The sequence below is a fragment of the Lutjanus erythropterus genome, chromosome 12 (assembly GCF_056507025.1).
Source record: "Lutjanus erythropterus isolate fLutEry1 chromosome 12, fLutEry1.hap2, whole genome shotgun sequence".
NCBI lineage: Eukaryota > Metazoa > Chordata > Actinopteri > Lutjaniformes > Lutjanidae > Lutjanus > Lutjanus erythropterus.
In genome coordinates this window covers 7,190,146-7,210,312 of record NC_139328.1, presented here as the reverse complement: position 1 = coordinate 7,210,312, position 20,167 = coordinate 7,190,146, and positions in this window count along the sequence as shown.

Below are 20,167 nucleotides of genomic sequence, written 5' to 3'. Positions count from 1 at the left end.
CACAGCCTGCCATGCTGTTGCTCCTGCATTGCTCTGTGAACAATACTACAAACAACAATGTAGGCAAAAACAATAAACAAAACAGATTTGCCTGACAAAATTCGAGTCGACTTGGAGTATTCTCAACTGACAAGTTGCAAGTGTACAACTCGGGGATGATAACAATTAATTGATGATCAGTTAGCTGGTTGTTAAGGATAGATCGATCATGTAAAATTTAGTCAATCTACTACTAACAGATTATATAACAGACTGTCTTAAGAGCATGTGCTGCACATGTTATCTGATATTCAACAATGTGTATTTAATATGTTGGCCTTTATGCCTTTAAATGTTTCAGAAGCTATATAATGCTGTCAGAGAGTATGCAAAATGTTGCTTTGGAAGTAAAGTTTTACTTAAAGGGGAAAAAAACAAATTTGGTTACCAATAATCAATTAACTTGCAACCCATTTCTCTGATAATAGTTTAGGTTAGTATCACTAATAGCTACAAAATAACAGTTTTCCATCAATTTAAATAATTACACATTATGTGGTCACATTCATCAAATCAATCAGAAAATGGCATTGGTGTCTTTTGTTAGTAAACAAAACATATATTCCATTTTAATGTTCTCAGTGTATATTTTTAGATTTCTGTACAACAACCGTCTATCTGTGTAGGGGCATCTGTAGACATCTGAGTGTGTGTCTGCAGTCTTTTGTATGTGTGTGTGTTTGGGACTGTGAAATTGATTGTGGCTGGACAGGAGGCAGGCAGGCAGGCGTGTGGTGGTGCCCAAGGGGCAGGACAGTGCTGAGTGAGCAATACTTCACCTGCACTGGAGACACACACACACACACAAACACGCACATGCACACACAAACATCTAAACTTTGTCACACACACCATGACCATTAAGATTTACTCTAGTCATCCAGCTCATTGATCTGAGGCAGGAACAGAGAGAAAGGAGGAGGAGAGTGCCTGAGAGGAAAATAGAAAGGCAGAGACAAACAGAGAGATCTTGACATAAAGATTAACCTTGAAGCAACAGTGTAAGTGTGAGACAGAGAGAGTGAAGTCACTCCAGGCTTTGTTGGACACATCTCCATTTGTATCTCCTGCTCACACACTGTGACAATATTTGACCTCCAGCCTACATGATAATGAATACCTCCATTCTGAAATTGGACCGCTCTCAGGAAAAAGTGATGTGTACATTTAACCACAAGAGGGGATGTGACATAAGCCAGAGTGGCCTTGATCACTTAACTCATTGGATATGAAGAAAAAAAAAAGGACAATTTACTGCTAAAACTGCCAAGAGCCCGTACAAGAACAATAGACAGTAAAAAAAAGGATTCAAAATAATGAAGCAAACTGTAGCATCTCCTACAACATGAAGCTTTAAGGTGAGACAAAGACTCCCCTGGAGAGGGCTTAATATTCTAACATCATCTCTACATTAGCAATGCCGAAACCGTCTTTTACCCACGCACCTTTCACACTCTGCACACCACAGGTTTGTGTATGACTGTGTGCATGGGGAGGCTTATTCTTTTAACAAACTCAATTCTTTCATGCTGTCAGGTTGTATTGAATCAATTCATCCTCTTTTGAGTCACCTTTCCTAAAATGTCAATTTAGTAGCTACAGCAACAGCAATTTAGTCTCCAGTGGAATAAATTAAGAGCTGTATCATCTCAAAACAATAAAAAAATACTCTACAGTCAAAAGGCAGAGCAGCTATTTGTGTAATCTAAGTGAAGCTAAGATAACCTTCCTGGCGCTTCCAAGTAACATTAGGTGTATTGGTTAGGGCTGCGACAATAACCACATTACTGTGGTCAGCTGGAACATGAGTGCAACCGACGAGTTTACTATGGTACGTAAGCTACCGCAGTTCACGGTTCAGTTCAAACGAACAATTTCTGAATCCAAGTTTCTACCTTTTACTGAACATCAGAAAACAATGTCAAACTCACCCAAACCACCTTTTGTTTGTCTTTCCACTGTTGTTAGACAATCCAGCACTTTGTTTGAAACATACTGTAGCCTTAATAGTTCAGCAGAGTCTCAAAATATGCATTAAATGAGCAAAAACTCAAAATTACAATAACAATAGCAAAACCTGTCATTATGGTAAAGAATCTAAAACTATTTTGACTGGGCTTGTAAAGGATTTGCATTGTAAAAGAACAGCACAAAATTTAAATTTCACCCACAGTAGGAAACTTCTTGGCTTGAGTTTAGAATAAAACTCAGACGGCCAAAGTTGAAGGCAAATGCTTGAGGACGTCCACTATTACGAAACCACAACCCAAACTTCTCCCATCCTTATTTCAATGTCAAACTGTAACCTGTTTATAGATATGCCTCCTTCATGTAATACTTTCAAGGAGGGCAAAGTGTGTTTCTCACACTTTTTGTGCATGAAGTACATATTTGCATTTTAGGACATTGTGCTCGTTTCACAAAATCTCAAGAGACTGGGCTGTGAAGTAGAGTGACAGATTGTCCTTTTCTGCCTGGTGGATTGCTTTGGCAAAGGTAGCCTGCTGACGAGAAACACTCTGTGCAATAATAATTTCAATGAACAGAAGTATTGATAGTTATTTATGAGACAGGTCTCACATTAAGCAGTCTCATAGATTAGGCGTAAATGTATCAAGCCTAAATGGTGTAATATAGCGTTTCCGCAGTATTGCCTTTTCACAGACTTACTTCAGACCATAAGGGATAATAATTCATGGGGAGGGAGAGGGAGAGAGGGTCTGAGTGTAGCTGCTTGTTAAGTAGTTGAGCTCTTTATAAATGTCACATGCATCCTCTTTTAATAAACAACTGAATCCAGAGCATCTGCACATGCACCCAGTAGCAAACAATCACCAGCATGCCAGCACAGAAATGCTCACAGACGCACATCGATAGTCCATCAATATCCCACAACAGAGGAAATGTGCAGAAAAGTGTCACTTTATGTAACTCCGTGTTGCAGATTTGGCCGAGAAAAAGATTCAACAAGTGCTCTATTGTTGCTTTTGTTTGTTCCCAGGAAGGCTTAACAAGAGAGTCTAATACTCTCGTATTGTTCTCTCCAAACACCACACAGCATGATGAACTTCAAAGCACTTAGCTCCTGACAGTTATGTACAAAGTCACACTACAGCATGCACGCCCACACACATAGGCCGACGGTGCCCGGCACAGCCACAGAGGAAACTGCCTACACGTTAGAAAACACTAGAAACAAAAGCGGCAGACTTAGTGTGTAAAGATCCAACTAATGAATCAATATGCTAAGTGAGCAGTGGCTTCCCAATAAAGCTTCGGAAAGCGTTTTAATGTGACACTGCTGACGCATATCCAAAATAAAGAAAACAACACGTTCCGCTCACAAACACACATTATGGGAGAGAATGAAGCAGTGAGTTTATTAGGGAGATTAAAGCTCCCGAGGCCGCAGCCACACCTTGTGAATATTGACGGATCTGCAATAACAATCTCACAAAGGAAACACATGAAGAAGAGGGAGGAAGAGTGAGATGGGGAAATATGATGCAATGAGGCAATAAAGAAGAAAATCCAAGGACACAAGACGCCTGCGAACCTGAGAGGGGAGTCTAAAGAGACAAATGGGACATGAATGGATGCAGATGAGATGCAAAGAAGCATGACATCAGAGAAGGCAACGCAACCGAGAGATGGAGAGACGACGGCATCAAAGGATGAGTAATGCCAAATTTATTCCTGTCCTCCATCTACTCCATATAACTTCCCTCCATTCTCCCAGAGAGCAAACAGCTCTCCATCAACACAAGATGAGATTTTTGCATTTCTCCTGGTCGCTTAAAACAGATATACTGTTATAGCTTTGTCAATAGCAAAATGTATTAAGATCAAACAACACCACAGCTCAATTCATCTTTCTCTAACTGACACACTCTGACTTGTTTATAGGGTCACCCACTCGTCTCTCTTTCTCACTTTCAGAGTACAAGAGCAGAAGTCTTTGTTCAGCTCTGGGCTCATTGACACTGATGTGAATTTTTTGTTTTACAGTATTACAGTATTCTTGCCCTGCCTTCAGTCTTATCAGGATGATACTGACTTTCTTCCATCTTCCAGTAGAGGTGTAATTCATTAATCTGGACTGATGCATCAATTCAATGATCAACAATCCAATATCACCGAAGCAGTGAAGACTTACATCCACATCGTCATCTTTAAGACATGCCATCATTTTGAAATTCACATGTCTGTGTCACTGACTCTGTCCAAGTACAGCTCCTTCCTAAACATTGCTGGCGGAAGGCAGACAACTGCAAGCAGCCAAGGAAAAGATGATGATGATACTGGCTCCCCTCTCAGGAATAACTCAGCAGTGTGGCAATATTTTGGATTTCAAAGAAAAGAAACAATGCAAACACTGCTGTTATGAGATAAAATCAGCTGCCTGACTGGCAGTCTGCTAAGTTGTTGCTCTGTTTTACCAATGAAAGTCAACCAATGTGTTCTGTCAGGAGATGCAGTGACTTAAACCAATAGTGGGTTTAAAAAAGGATAGATAATACATGTAATTTGTTCAACATATAGCATGTAAGTTCTGCTGCTGGGGTCTCTCTCACATGAAAACAATAACAGAAAGTTTGATGAAGTCTTTTTGTTCTTTGTTAAACAACCAGCATTTCATATGAAATCTGACATGACTCAAGTAGGAATATTCATGGACAAGCTAATGTAAAAAGTCTTATTCACGTTATCATCAGCCACATTTGTTTGTCGACTTTGTTACTCACACTCTGACATATCTGATGTTTTTATGGAGGTAACAGAATCTAGCATCTAGTAGGAAACACACAGTTACCTTGAATAAATTCTGCATTTCTCTGGGTTTGTCAATTGTTGGACATATCTGGAATAATAAGTGCAGAATTCAACAAAACATATAACATATGTCTAGCCTACAACAGGCTTAATCTGATAATGGTGACTAACAAAAAACAATTGTTTTATTTATGAACTGTGGCAGCCATTGTTTAGCCAAATTGTACACTTTTGTTTTGTTAAATGTTCTTGTTGTTACGCCATGCTTTTATGTGTGTTATTGGGCAATTTAAAGTAAAGTTTGCTGCACTTAAGTGGTTACAATTAATTACAAATAGTTGTGAGTTGTTTTTTCTCTTTTATTGCCATAAACAGAAAATAAAGGAGCAGCCGCTTCCTCTGTAGCGGACTGTAATTGTGGTAAATAGGGGTGTAATGATACATTGATCTGCATCCAGATATCGACTCAATTTTGTGAATAAACTTGTGGTTTACACCCCTGCTGCCCAGCACTCCTCGCCAGATGTAAGAATATAACACAGCAGCTTATTGAATCTATGAAGAAGAAAAAAAAGACACGACTCCTGTTTAGTTTATTCAGCACCCAGAAAATATCTTTCCGTTGTGATTCCTTTTCTATCCAATGTGTTGCCCACTTTTTTTCCTTCACATCCAGACATCATGTGTGACAGGAAGCATTATAAAGCTTTGTGCATGAATGAGCTCTGTACCACTGTGAGCTCAAGTGTTACTCTTCTCATTATCGACACAATGACGTGTCAATTGTGTTTTTGTGTCATAGGTGCATTCATCAAACCAGCTCACACTTCACAAACCCAACTATTCCGATGATAAAAAGACTGAAGACTGAAGAATCTTGCCTGTGTCTGCCTCAGCTGTTTCTCCCCCGTACTTTATAGTGTGCAGCATCATGTCCATCATTCTTCCTGCCAAATTAAGTGTCAAGTACACTGTTCCTGTCTCCTTCCAAAACCAAAATCTGCACATGGAAGAGGAGAGAAAAAAAAGTGAGAGAGAAAGCACAGGGGAAATAGCAGTAAAAAAAAAACAAAAGTGTGTGAAGAAATTAAGTGTGAGAATTAGCAGGGAAAAAACGAGGGTAGGAGGAGAGGAAGAGGATGGATGAGTAGGGTGAGTTCAGGAAAAAAAAAAGGTAAATAAATGCAGGTCTATGTTATGGAAAAGTTCCAAGAGAATTTGGTTTATACATCACAGAACCATTACATATAGAACCACAATGCTTGTGCAACCAGGCAAGCAAGAGTGTTGTTTAAGAGTAAAATCTTTTTGAACCAGGCCACAGAATTTACAATAAAACATCACTTCATTGTCTCTGATATACAACTAGACTATCAATATGCAGCTAGACTAGTGGCTCTTTGAGGCTGCACTTGGAAACAAATGCTAATGGTAGCATGCTAACATACCTAAAATTAACACCAACATAGTGATGTTAAGGTAATTTAATATTTACATCTTAGTTTTGTGTGTTAGCATGCTAACATTTGCTTATTAGCACTAAACAAAAAGTACACCTGAGGCCAAAGATTTGGACCAACAAATAGTTGTCGAGACATTTGTTTAAACACTCCAAACTACAAATATCAAACTTGTAGTGGCGCTAGAGGGATAGTCATTAGGATACACTATGAACATCTGCACACAACTTCATAGCAATCCTTTAGATAACTGTCGAGATATGAAAAAAAGTGGTAGACTGACCAAAGCAACAGACTGACAACGCCCTAGAGCCATGTTGCTAGCAGGGCTAAACAAGTAAGAGATATAGTCGTGGATAAGAACACTACAACCTTGGACATACCTCTGGACATACCTTGGACATACCATACCTCTACACTTCTCACACTTGAGCTGTGAGGGAAATGTTACAGAAATGTTAATAGGTGCTAAGTAGACATCCTGCCAGAGTGACTTTTACATAAAAATGACTCAGGGGTCCTTGTCAAACCTGACACCACCATATTAAATTGACAGAGCAGTTATGAATTACATACAGAGCATGTCTAAAAGAGAGAGACAGACTAATATAAGGGGGGAAGGGGGGGGGGGGGGGGGGGCTCAGAGAGAGGGAGAGAGAGAGAGCGAGCACGGTGTTCTTACAGTAAATCAGGCCTGACGGAGTGACCTTTGATAGCCCCAGACAGAAAAGGTTACATGAACGGTGGAGAAAATGGGTCTATCTGTCACTTACCAGCCACCTATAAATTATGTTGTGTGTGTGTGTGTGTGTGTGTGTGTGTGTGTGTGTGTGTGTGTGTGTGTGTGTGTGTGTGTGTGTCTGTATGTGTGTGTTTGAGGTCAAACGAACAAAGAAAACTAGTTGTATCTTTCTTTCATCCACACAATATTAACAATAAATTGTTCTCTGTAAACATCACTTCACATACTTTGTCTTTCATATGTGCTGAAGGATCCGGTTAATGTTTCCTGTGGTGCTGCACATTAACTCAGGTAGATCTGATATATAGGCTATAATGTATAGGTCAGCACATACCAAAACAGTTTTTTTTTTAACATGGGAATGTGAAATAAACAATATATACAATATATACCATTAAGTAGGTTATATGCTAGTTGAAATGGCAAGATATGCATCACTTTCAAATAAATAAATATCCACTTTGCTTCTCTGTTTCTCTGTACAATACAACACAAGAGTGGTACAACCTTTACCCAATTCATCAAAGCCTTTGTTGCATTTGTTGTTTTAAACATCCAGTGTCAGGTAGGTCTTTCCCTGCGAGCGGTACTCTGGGACTAACAAAGTGAATAAATCTACACACTTGCAACAGCAACTCCTGTGGATTGTTTAGAAAAACAAGAGTACCACCTACACAAAGTCTACCCCACTAACAGAATACGCAAAGAAAAATACATCTTATTGGTGATACCATTTGATTGCAAAATGATCTCTGACCATGGCCAAGAATAAAAAAAAAAAGCTGATTACTACCTTTACAGCAAAGCATAAAGTTAAGTAGCATTTGTCATGTGGGTCAAATCCCTGTTACACATAATTATATGCACAATCATCAGCACCTCTAAGGCAGTTTAATAAATAAATGCTTTGTTGAAGGGCACGATGGCTGTGCAGCAGCTCACCTATTATTGCTGGCAACTCTAATTTACATCCCAAGCTATGCCAGTTGTCCGTGCCCTCGATACTCCCTTAAGTCCCCTCTGCCCCTGTAGTGCCAAATGTGCTAAATTAAGCTTACTGTATTTTACAAACCTCAGCGACCCATGCTATCTAATAAACTACTAATGGAGGGAAACACAGGCATCTCATTAGGAGGTTGCCAAGACACACACACACACACACACGACTTGAAGCAACTTTCTTCTGGCTCAGAGCCGGACATTAATGATGTTCCAGCTGGTTTTAACAACTATTTATTTATTGAGGGAGTAATTTTGCAGTGTAGGGAACCTGATGAAGGTGTTTGGGGAATTCTCATGTATTAATCAACCTGCGGTGTTTGTCTTTTTCTGGAGAGGAGCAAGGGCAGGGCTTTTACACTATTCTCTCATGCACATACACACTTGCGCACACATATTTCTTGAGTAAACAGAGGAAAAGAGGCTATTTAAATGGCGACTTAGTGACAATGTGTTGTGATTGACAGCAGAAGGAGGGGGTTGATGGGAGGATTCTGTCAGCGACTGATAACAGCTGTCTGCTTCACTCATGAGAGAGAGAGAGAGATGGACAGAAAGTGAGAAAACAGAGAGAGACACACATACACACACACACACACCTAAACAGATGCACAGTAATGCACCCTTGCATATATTTCCAATTAAAGTTGTTGCTTGCGTCATTCATAAGTTACGTAATGCATATGGAGAAAGGCAGATTACAGAGTCCATCATGTGAATTTCCATCAGCACAAACAATCCATCGTAGCCTGACACTGCTCTGTACCCCAGATGATAAACAGAGATGCAAAGTCACACATGCACACACACGCACGCACGCACACATACCCACACAGACTTATTAAACATTCATCGGAGTGAGTTTGGGGTAATGAACGGGAGTCAACAATGAATTATGGATCATATTCTAATGGTTGACTTACCCCTCTCATTACTGGCATGCTAATGTGATTGGGAAACAAATGATTATCAGCTTTATTAGAAAGGGGAAAAGAGCAGGGGAGAGCAGTGGTTCATGATCCCATGACACCCCCCGACTGTTTCACCTGGAGGAATGAGCGAGGTGGGGGAGAGAGGAAAATTGAGATATTCATCAGGAAAGAGGGATCATTTTAAAGGGATAGTTTGGATAATTTGATGTGGGGTTGTATGAGGCACTTACTGATAGTGGGTGTGTTACCTACAGTAGATGTCGGTCGGCACACTCCCAGTTTCGACAGGCAGAGAGAGGCATCAGCAAGGAAGTTAAGCAATGTACTGCTTTGAACAGGGTCAACAACAAAAGGTGTTTTTACCCACTTAAAAAAGACCACCTAAAAAAAAGTCAATCAATTAGTTTAAGTGTACGCTACATTTACAATATTTTCACCACATTACCTTGCTGTCAGACAGCTTAGTCCAACTTGAAACTGCTGTTATACAAGCAAAGTATCACTCTCTACAAACCAACTAAAGTTCCAACAATCAAGTCATTGTACCACACAGAACCTGGGCATTGCTGGGCTACCTTAATCAGTTAGTTCGTTGGCATTATTGTGCAACTTTGGTATTTTAAAAGGATAGTTTGGAGTGTACATTTAAAGTGATACTGAATTTTTAGGGGGTCCTTTTTGAGTGGCTAAAATACCTTTTGTTGCTGATCCCATCCACAGGAGTACATTGCTTAGCTTCCGTGCTGGTTCCCCTCTCTGCTTCTCCAAACTGGGTGCATGCCAACCATCATATACTGTAGGTAATACACTGACTACAGATACGTGCCTCATGCAAACCAACATCAAATAAACCAAATTATCCCTTTAAGACTTTGGATGCAATTCAAGGCCTTAAAATCATTCTTTTATTTATGATTTGTATTATTAACATTTTTCTCACACATCCTTGAATTTGGCTCAGGACAACATCCAATCAATTACAGCACACAGATCATTGCTAAATAACACATTTAACTGTTTTGTATGCGGTCTGTGTTCACTCCTAAGCAAGATATTTCTTCCAGCTGAAAATGTGCTGAAAATGGCAAGTCTCACATAATGAATTCCTCTCTGCAACACAAAATTCACTTAATAACAGTAGTTCTGCACCAATCTGCACAGACCTACAGCTCCCAACTGATGTAATACATTGGAGTGCACACATACACACCCTTGGGCATTTATCACAGCACTGGTCAAGGTGGAGACATCTCGAGCAATCCATCTCTCAGCTTATTGGCACCAAAAGACTTGCTTTTATGCTTTGCCCAGAGATTTATGAGTGACTGAAGCCGCATGTGGGTGCGTGTGAGTGCGTGCATGAATGCATGCATTAGCAGCATATGCACACCTCGCAGTCTGAAAGGGATCAGGTTGATGTGCTTATTGACACCTCACCTCCATCTCACTTCTTCCCCTCCCTGTGTCCCTTCTCCCCTCCCACCATCCATCCATCCCTCAATCCATCACCTTCCTTTAAAAGCCTGTTAGGAAACCCAATACCTTTCATTAGCACAGAAAGATTAGCTTTTTAGCAGGAAGGGTGTGTGTGTTTGAGTGAGAGACTGAGCAGGGAAACAGTGGGTGGGAGGGATAAATAAAGATAATCAAAGATGCCTGTGCCAGACAGCCACTTAGCTTAACCTACAGTGAGCTGAGCCCGCTCAAATACAAGCACACGGTTACACACACATGCTTACAAGACATTACACACCTCACAACACTGATACCAAAAGGTTTGGAACAGTTTGAAGAGTTTCATTCCAAAATAAGATACCAACTGACATGGATTCCTACAGATTGATTGCTGGCATGAAAGTAAAGCTGATTATGGATTATAATTAAAGTTATGAGTCATCTTTAATCCCTCTGCTTGCAAAATAGTCTGGTTTTGATGATACAATCATTTGGGTGGATGAAATGTTAACTGATGGATTTTAGATAGCATCAAATTGGGATGAAATAGCATGACAGGCATAATAAAGTTATTGAATGAGAAGGAAATCATATTGTACTTTACATATTTTTTGGTGAATTACACACACTATGGAAAAAGACATCTGATCTATAATATTTCAACAGAAACATAAGCTCTTGTGTTTGACGTTCATTGTTGACGCTAAAGCTTCACTGAGCATTTTGTCTGAATGTCAGTAAACATGAGGGAAAACATGCAGCATTCCTTTAATAAGGGCAGCCGGATATTGCTGCACAAATTCTCAAGTGATCGATTGAGATCTGTGTGTATTGTATCGTCTGTGTCTGATTGTTTGACCCAGATGAACTTGATACACACTGGTCTTGTGTTTTAATCATACAGCCCAAGGCTTTTTAAAAACTGTAGGAACTGATCATTTTGACCACTTGCAGGCGGTACAGCATGCTGTAAACACAACAGTGACATATTATCACCCAACAGTAATATGTTAGCAAATAGCTGCCCATTTACTACACAGCTCTGTTTTAGTTTCCTCCAGCTCCTGAGACAAACACCTCTTTAGCTGCTAAATGTTCCTCTATGGTCTTCAGCTAGTCACTAACTTTGTCTGTCTGCTGTTTACTGAAAACGGATGTGTGTTTGCAGCTGTAAGTATAATTCATGAGAGCTATAAGAGCTGTCTGTGTAAAGCAATAATAAATGTTGTCTGAGTTTGTCACACCACAGAGATGTGTTAATAAAAAAAAATGCTGGGAGAATGCTGGGAGTGTGTCCGCTGCATTGTCTCATGTGTCAAACACCACTATGACCTGGATACGACATGAAACATGGATACTCCGTCTAGCAGCTCAACTGCACTTGTACAGACATGTTTGAACTACCAGAGCAAGTGGACAGTGACCAATCATGTCAATGAAAAATCAACTCTTTTCTCTCTGTAACACAATGGTAGTTTTTTTTTTTTCTGCATCGGGTTATTAGAACTGAAGTGAGTAGTAAATGCGGGGCTGATCTGGGCTGAGAGAATCGCTGAAGGGACGTTCAAAACCAACCGTTGGAGGGGCAGGAGGGTGCTGTCTTTCTTTCACTGGGCTTATATAATGTTGGGGGGCCATAGCATCTCCGTGCCATATTTCAGACCGGACCAAAAAATCTTGAACAAAGAAATCATGAACAACAGTTTGACACAGTTCTTAGTCTTTTCACATTTTCAGCAACTATTTTCCAACATGTATAATCTGTTCAGAGGAAAATCTCCATTTTTCCTTTAGACAGACTTTAAGTTGTGAGCCGTAAAATCAAAACAATGAGTTGACACATGCTGAAATGATCTGAAGTGCAGAGGAAAACTGCAGCACAGGATGATGATTCTTTGTGGGTTCGGCACTACAAGCGTCACCTTTCACATTTACACAGTCCTCTGACCCACTGTTAATACAAAAGTATCGATTAATGATTACTGTCTCTTTCCAGACACTATTGAGCCTTCCTTTGTATCAGTATCACCTGCCTTTTTTTAATTACTGTGGCGTTCGAGTAGCATTTCCTCTATTGTGTTAATTGAAGATTACACATGTATTTGATTTGAATTTATACAGCAAGATGTCATATAATTTACAATCCTTCCTGCCTTTACCGCTCCATGAGGCATCAGCTTATGCATTTCTGATATAAGATGCAGTTAATACGTTGTTTTGTGTTATTAATGCCAACTTTTTACTCTTATAAATGTGTACGCAACGCTTTAAGAGCACACTGTGCTTTCATTCAGTCATAACAAACTCTGACATAGACACACACAGACACACACACTCATTAGCCACATTTTGAGTAATCTTGAAGGACTTGTCATCAGTAAAAACAATACCGATGCATTTCCCCTGGGATAACAGAGCAATCCTATTAATCTATCAGACAAACGCACCTTACAGCCCCCCCACCACATACACAAACACACAAGCAGAAAACACATAGTTATTTAACCCACTATTTCCCTGGAGAGAGGGTCTTTAACAGTAACAAAGCAGTGTCCAATCACTTACATGCTTTTCCCTGGTGCCTCCTTTTTCCATAGAAAACAATCTGGAGAACAAGATTACGCACATACACACACAAAAGCATCACTTGCGCACACACATGCCTTCACCTAATACCCATCAGCTTTTGGGACAAAGGAAAATCTATATTTCATCTGAGGAGCTGAGGTGTTTGTGCACACGCTGAGTTTGTTTGTCATTAGGCCTAACCCCTGTGGCTCACCTAATCAGGTTGCTGTGTATGTGTGTGTGTTTAATTCTGTCTGTGAGAATATGACTCTGTGTGTGTGTGAGTGCACGTGCTGTACGGTTGAAAAGTGTCGAGGAGTGAGAGGCATGGGAGAGAGAGTCGTGCAAACACACACTTGAGGCCGAATTAAAGTTATCGATCGGCCATGGCATGCTCTCACACAGAGATCAAAGCTTAACCCTGATCAATGACATTTGTCTGTTTGTGTGTGCGTGTGTTTTTATGCATCATCTCAATTTCCATCGAGAAAACTGCATTGATATTTTTAGACTTCACATGTTTTATAACCACGCTACATCGTCTTCACCATTAAGCTTTGATGTAACGAGGCACTATGCTAAAGGCTATATGAGGTGCTTTAGGCTAAATGCTAAAGCTATCACGCTAACAAGCGCACAAGCACAAGCACAAGGTTAACAAACTGATGTTTAACAGGAACAATGCTTATTAATTAACTCTAAACACAAAGTACAGCCGAGGCTAATGTATCTGGTCATAAACCAAAGCATTAGACACAAAAAATGATCTGGTGATGGCACAAGATAAAAAGCAGGGAATCCCCAAAGTTGATTAAAATCATACTGAATGAATTCATGGCAATTCATTTTAGTCAAAACCACAAATGCAATTTTGATAAAGATGTCAGTTTTGGTATATTTTACTTTCAATAGCCTGAAACCCATTAACCAGTCAATAACCTGATCCTTTTTTGGAAAATAAATATCTGAATAAATGAATGAATGAATGAATGAATGAATGAATGAAAATAAAAAAATTGAAATTACATAAAATACTAACGATGCCCATTATCCTCATGTCTGCACACACTTCTCTAAAGTTGTGAGACAGCCTCCAGCGTCAAGAGGCTGAGCCTTGATGTCCGTGTACGTGTCCATTTGGTGGTAATATTATATTTAGGCCTTGATGGAGACAGCAGATGGGGAGACTCTGAGTAAAGAGCAAACTGCACTGTGTCTCACAGTCAGGTAGTTATGATGTAGCTTTCATCTATGAGAGCTGTCCAGCAGATGGTGGTCAGAAGTAGATTGTCTGCCCTGGCTAGCTTGACCTTTATCCCATCCCTCTTCTCCTTAAAGTGCTCTTCAATGCGTTTAGTCCCAGCAGCTCTCGATGGTATAACATATTGCAGCTCAAGGTACCAAACTAGCTCTTTGAATCTTTAACCCTCTACCGCACAGATTGGCAGCATAGCACCAACATAACGCTGGCATGCATCACACTTTCTCCCTAACCATAACAGTGACGTGATCTTTGGCTGCCAGGTGTTTGTTCTTGATGTGGATTAGCATAGTGCTAGTACTACTACTAAAATAAAGAGTAGCATCACACAATTTACATTTAACTTTGTTTCCTTTCGGAAGGAAACATTCCCACGCCAGGCTCAGACTTTTTACCTCAGATAGCCAGCTAGTGAAGTTGTCAGCACAGGGTCTGTGTTTACAAATTAACCTAATAACCAACATACTTAACTGATCAAAATATAATCTCTGGTTCACTGATGAATGGTTAACCATTGACATCACTATCTTCTGAGCAAAATTAAGGGATCACCATATAAAGATTCAACCTCTGTGGACCACTAAAGTCTTTTTGAGCCAGTTCAGCCAATAGCTGTTAAGATGTTTTACTGGATGACTGCAAAGTTTCATCTGTTGGCGGTAGGGGTGAAACAGATTGCAGTTGTACTGTGTCCCCCGATCCAAAAAATGATCTGATCCATGACTCAAAACCCTGATTTGATCCGAACTATGAATTTTGTGATCCGTTGCACCTCTGGCTGGCAGTGCTTAAAAAAAGTCAAGGATCCCCAGTGACTTGAGGATTCATCATCTGGGAACATGAATGTCTGGACCAAATCAGTGGTAAGTCCCTCTTTGGTAATCAAGCATCACTAAAAACTGAACAACATCCACGTGGTCCCTGCAGCAGACTACACACAGCACATTATAACTGTGAAGGGCAGTTTGAAGTCCTGTTCTCCTGACCAGCCAGCCCTGTCCGTGGCCTGAACTCTGCACTCAGCTAACAATTACTCAGAGTTTCCCCAAGCATTTCAGTGCAAAGCTGTCTACTTTCCATACAATAACACCAGAAGAACAAGTGTCTTTCTGCTAATAAGGACATCGGACAGCACCACAGTTAACCTATAGGCAACATTAAACTAATTGCTGGCCACTGCAATAATTGCGAATGAATGGCACCAAAATGACAGACAATCAGACTCTGTGCCCTACAATCTTATTCACCAGAGTGAAACCTCACTCTATCATTTCCCCTCTGTCTACCTTCATTAGCATGTCTTCACATGTAATGGCCGAGAACAGTGGCAGCCAATCAGATAAAGTAGTGTAGTCATTTGAAAGGGGGTCGGTGGTACAGTGAGAGTGGCAGTGTGTCGGATTCCCTGCTTTGTTCTCGGACATATTTTAATGGATCCATGGAAACATTTGGCTCCTTTCACCTCATTTGGCTAAACCACTGAGCGTGAAAAAGATATAAGGTACAGTATGGTATTATTATTAGCCAATCACATCATGAGGAGTGGCCTCTAAAGGACGCTGAAACAGTTCTGCTCAAGAACCTTACCTTTGTCACTTCTCTTTAAAGTTAAAGAAATTAAGTGAGATGTGAAAAATCTTCACCACCTCTCCAGTTCTTAAAATCCAATCCACCAAACAGAGGACCAGATATGTGTAATTTGTATTTGTTCAGAGGTTTCCCAGGTGTATTTCACTCCTCTTTTATTGTTTTATGGTCTTAATATCTCAGAGGTGAGCAGCTGATGATAAATCAATAGAAATAATACTTTCTCTCTATGTCAAAGACCAAGGGAACACTTAGTGTGTGTGTGTGTGTGTGTCTGAGCCTGAATCTGCAAACACACTTCTATTGGTTTGTGTGTACTGGTATCCCTGCGAACACCTATAGAAATATGCTTACTATATACTACAGTGGACTAATACATAATCAGATTCAACTATTGACAAAGAGCACACATAACACACATCTCCCTTGAGCGTATAAAGGTATTCACAAGCAACAAGAGGATGAGGCATGGGAGAAATTGTGATCTAGACCATCTAGGGGACAAAACTCTGGAGCCTGATAGAGAAACAGCCCCATCTTCAGGATTTAAGTGCAACTGAAAACCAACATAAAGCCTCCCCCCTCACGCAGGGAAGGTTTTGTACCCAACTTTAAATTCCAGTGTATCTCTTTGTCTCAACAAAGCTTAATGAGCCTCCTGAGAGCACGCCCAGGTGAACTTGCTGTAAGAGGAAACTACCTGTGTGTACCAAAGCACAGAACAATGCTGTCCTTTTTTTTTTTTTTTTTTAACAAAAAATACTGTATCTGCAGATTTTGGAGGGGACACTGCAGTACTTTGCCAGTGAAATAAGGGTGTTCTCTTACACAGAGTGTCAACAACATCCTGGAAGTGGTCAGCATGGACTCAGCGTTTCTGAACACAAGTTGCTGGGGTCCCCTCAAACAGAAAGCACAAACACACTTGATATACTCAGAGGAGAGCAAGCTCAGGACTTTAACACACAAGCAGACACACACAACCAGGGAGATTGGCCATGCTCTCTAACCCCTTCCTGTGCACACGGACCTGCCTCTCAAATATCACTGAGTCCAGACAGAGGAGGAAGACCTTTGCAGAACAAAGGAGAGGTCTGATAAAGAAGAGCGTGCTGGTGACACTCTGCCTTTTCTCCCAACTACAAAGAGAACGCCTGCCCCCGGTGACTCGTCCGAATTGTCCCCCTCTCTCGACTCATTTGTGGTTGGAGAAAAATACCGAAAACGTAGAAACAGTGAAAATGGCAGAGGATGGGAGAGGGGGCAATTTTGAAGTGGGTCAGATTGGAGTGATGAAAGGGAGAAGAGGACAGTTGCAGAGTGGAGTAGGGATGAAGAGACACAAAGAGGAATAGTAACAGAGGTTTTAGAATGAGAAACTGAGAGGGATTAAGCAAAGTCACCTTGACAAGAGGGGTCACACTTCATCCTAACTGACACTCCTAGTAGAGTGCCTGAGGTGTCAACTTGCTGCCTACATTTTCTGGGGTTGGGTACCAAAATGTTAAGGGTAGCAAGCGAATTACAAGCAAACAAAACATATCTAAAAGCTAAAGAAAGCACAGCTAATGGCCTGAAGCCAATGCCTAAAAGGTTTAACTTAACACTTCATGCACAATAAAACTTCAAATGAGGCATCAACGTCACTAATTAATTAGTTTGTTGGTAACTTGTTGTTGGAGATAACTGGGCTTTTTTCACTGTCTTGGTTGATGTGTGGCTTAGCATTTCACTAGCATTAGCCGAAACTCAGCCATTGGCTGCATCACGAATTCCTTACCAACATATTATTTAGCATGCTAAAACAGTATGTCAGATTAGCATGTACAAAACTTTAGTATTAGGGTGACCTGGCGCTCCTGTTTACTAGGGATAATCACCATTTTTGGTGGCCTGTGCCTAGCTGGTGTTGTCCCCAGAAATGTCCCCATTTTTAACTGTGTGTCAAAAACAGGGCACAAAGTGAAAACATCTTCTACATGGCAAAAAAGACTGGTTGATGGCTCAATTGCTTTGTGCCTGTTTTGGGGCAACAGAGGGCGCTGCTTGCTGTTGCAGTTTCATATCACTCTTCCATTAACTATTTGCTTGCACTAGTTTTAGAGAAAACTCAGCCAGAAGCTAGCAGTTGACAAGTGAATCCCCAACAACACCACCAACGTCTTTTCAAGCCAAGTAGAGTGGAGAGGAAGGTGAGGAGGAAGACTGGAGAGAAGGAAGAGTATAGAGATGTAGATATAGAGATGATAACAGAGCCTGCCAAGTTCTTATGTTTTTGAGATAAAATACAAAAATAAGGCAAGCAATGGTCACCTTACTTAGTATGAAGCAAAGATTTGTGAAGTGCATACTATTAATGGGGTAACATTACAGTATGCAAGCACTGCTGCGCTTACCAGCAGGAACCAGGATCTAAGCAGGACCTAAAAAAGATCATTTACCCTGATTTCAGACTGACAGGCTGGAGGTTGTATGGATGGGTTTGAGAGGGGAGCGGGAGGTAAGGAGGGACTTTAATTCACATGGTGTGTGAAATGTTCGAAATAAATAACAAAAATATTCTAAGTGAATGACAATATTTAAATGTATAAGTCTGGACTTATTATTTAGAACTGAAATTATATTTTTGTTACTACAGAAAGAGTAATGTATCGAAAAAGGGCACTGGCATAGAATTCCAGGTACCAGTATTTTAATTTCACATTTTTACAACCCACAACAAAATAGCAAACTTCTAAATTGTACAATACATTACCATCAGATAATGTGCACATTATAATGGGGTTTGCTTGCTCTAACCAACTCCAAGAATATCAGCCAATAGTGCTTTTGTGCATGCGCATGTGTGTACGTGTGTGTGTGTGTGTGTGTGTGTGTGTGTGTGTGTGTGTGTGTGTGTGTGTGTGTGTGTGTGTGTGTTTTGTGTCCAAAAGAGCTGGCAGCCATGCAGAGGAATGAGACAGATGTGTGTGTCGGTCATTACTGTAATCGCCCCATTTACTTCATCTACCCTGGGAGGGACGGCTGGTCAGCACCATCTGGACACACGCACACAAACACATACGTGGCAATCACCAGCCATGGCAGTAGGGTCTCACGGGTAGTCAGCCAGCAACAGGAGGGAAGCTCTGAAATGATCATTACGTGTGTGTGTATGTGTGTCACAGTGCGCATGCATTTGCCATCTTTGTCACTGTCTCAATTTCTCTCTCTTTCCCTGGTGACATTTTTCTCTCTTCGTTGCTTTTTCTCCCCCTCGCCTTTATCCTCCTTTTTCATCCATTCCTCTGTCTCCCCCGAGTCCAACTGCTTCAGAAATACACGAATCTGTCGCTTTTCCCCGGAGACTACAAGACAAAATGAAAAAGGCCATGGCGAGTAGCACCAAAGTACGGACTTGTTCGAGACACCGAGTGCCTGAGGAGATGATGGTCGTCATGGTGTGTGTGCGGCTGAAAGATAGAGACCTCAAGCTCATCTACATGTAATTTTCCTCCCCTGACTGAGGACAGGGAAAAGGGTGATGAGGAGACGAGCAAGGGGAGCGGGCTGAGGGGAGAGACAGAGAGTGAGCCAGGCTGAGGCTCTGGACTCAAGAGCAGCAGTCTGATCGTCAAGCAACATGTAGTCATGGCAACGGCAAATGGAGACAGCGTGGAGGAGAGGTGGAGAAACAGAGGAGGAGAAAAGAAATGAGAGAGACACATCAGGTTAAAACTACATTGTTGGGAGATTAAATAAAGAGTTCAGCTGGTGTTTTGCGATGCTACATCGGAGCAGAATATTCCATCCACTTACAGGTGGTATTGCAGTTAAAGTCAAGGAGCTGGGAGTTTAAATATCGCCTTAGGATACGTTTTTCTATTTGCCCTCTTACTCCTCCTGTTTACATTACTCAGCAATGACTGTGTTCAGAACTACTCTTGAATATTTATCACCAATAGCCGGCCAAGTGCATATCTCTATTCTGCTGTTGCTCTTCTGCTCCTTCATCACTCTATTCTCCGTCTCATTTGTATTCTGTAAGCTCGCTGCCCCTCCTCATTCTCCACCCCGGCATACACCCTCTCTTTTTTCCCCTTTTGTCTCTCCATTGGCTCCCTCTCTTGCTCCTCTTGTCCCCCCCGTTGTCCTAAGATCTCTTTTTCTGGCCTCCATCCCCTCCATCCCCGCAGAACAGAGCTGACATTGGGCATGAGGTCAGAGAGATGGGCAGTCATGCTCCTGCTGTCAGCAGGCTCAAATGGGCTTAGATACAGCGTGTGTGCATGGAGACACCCGAGGGACACCCTCACTTGCCTTGGGCTCTGGACAGGCATACACATACTCAAGCCCCACACGTTCAGTCACA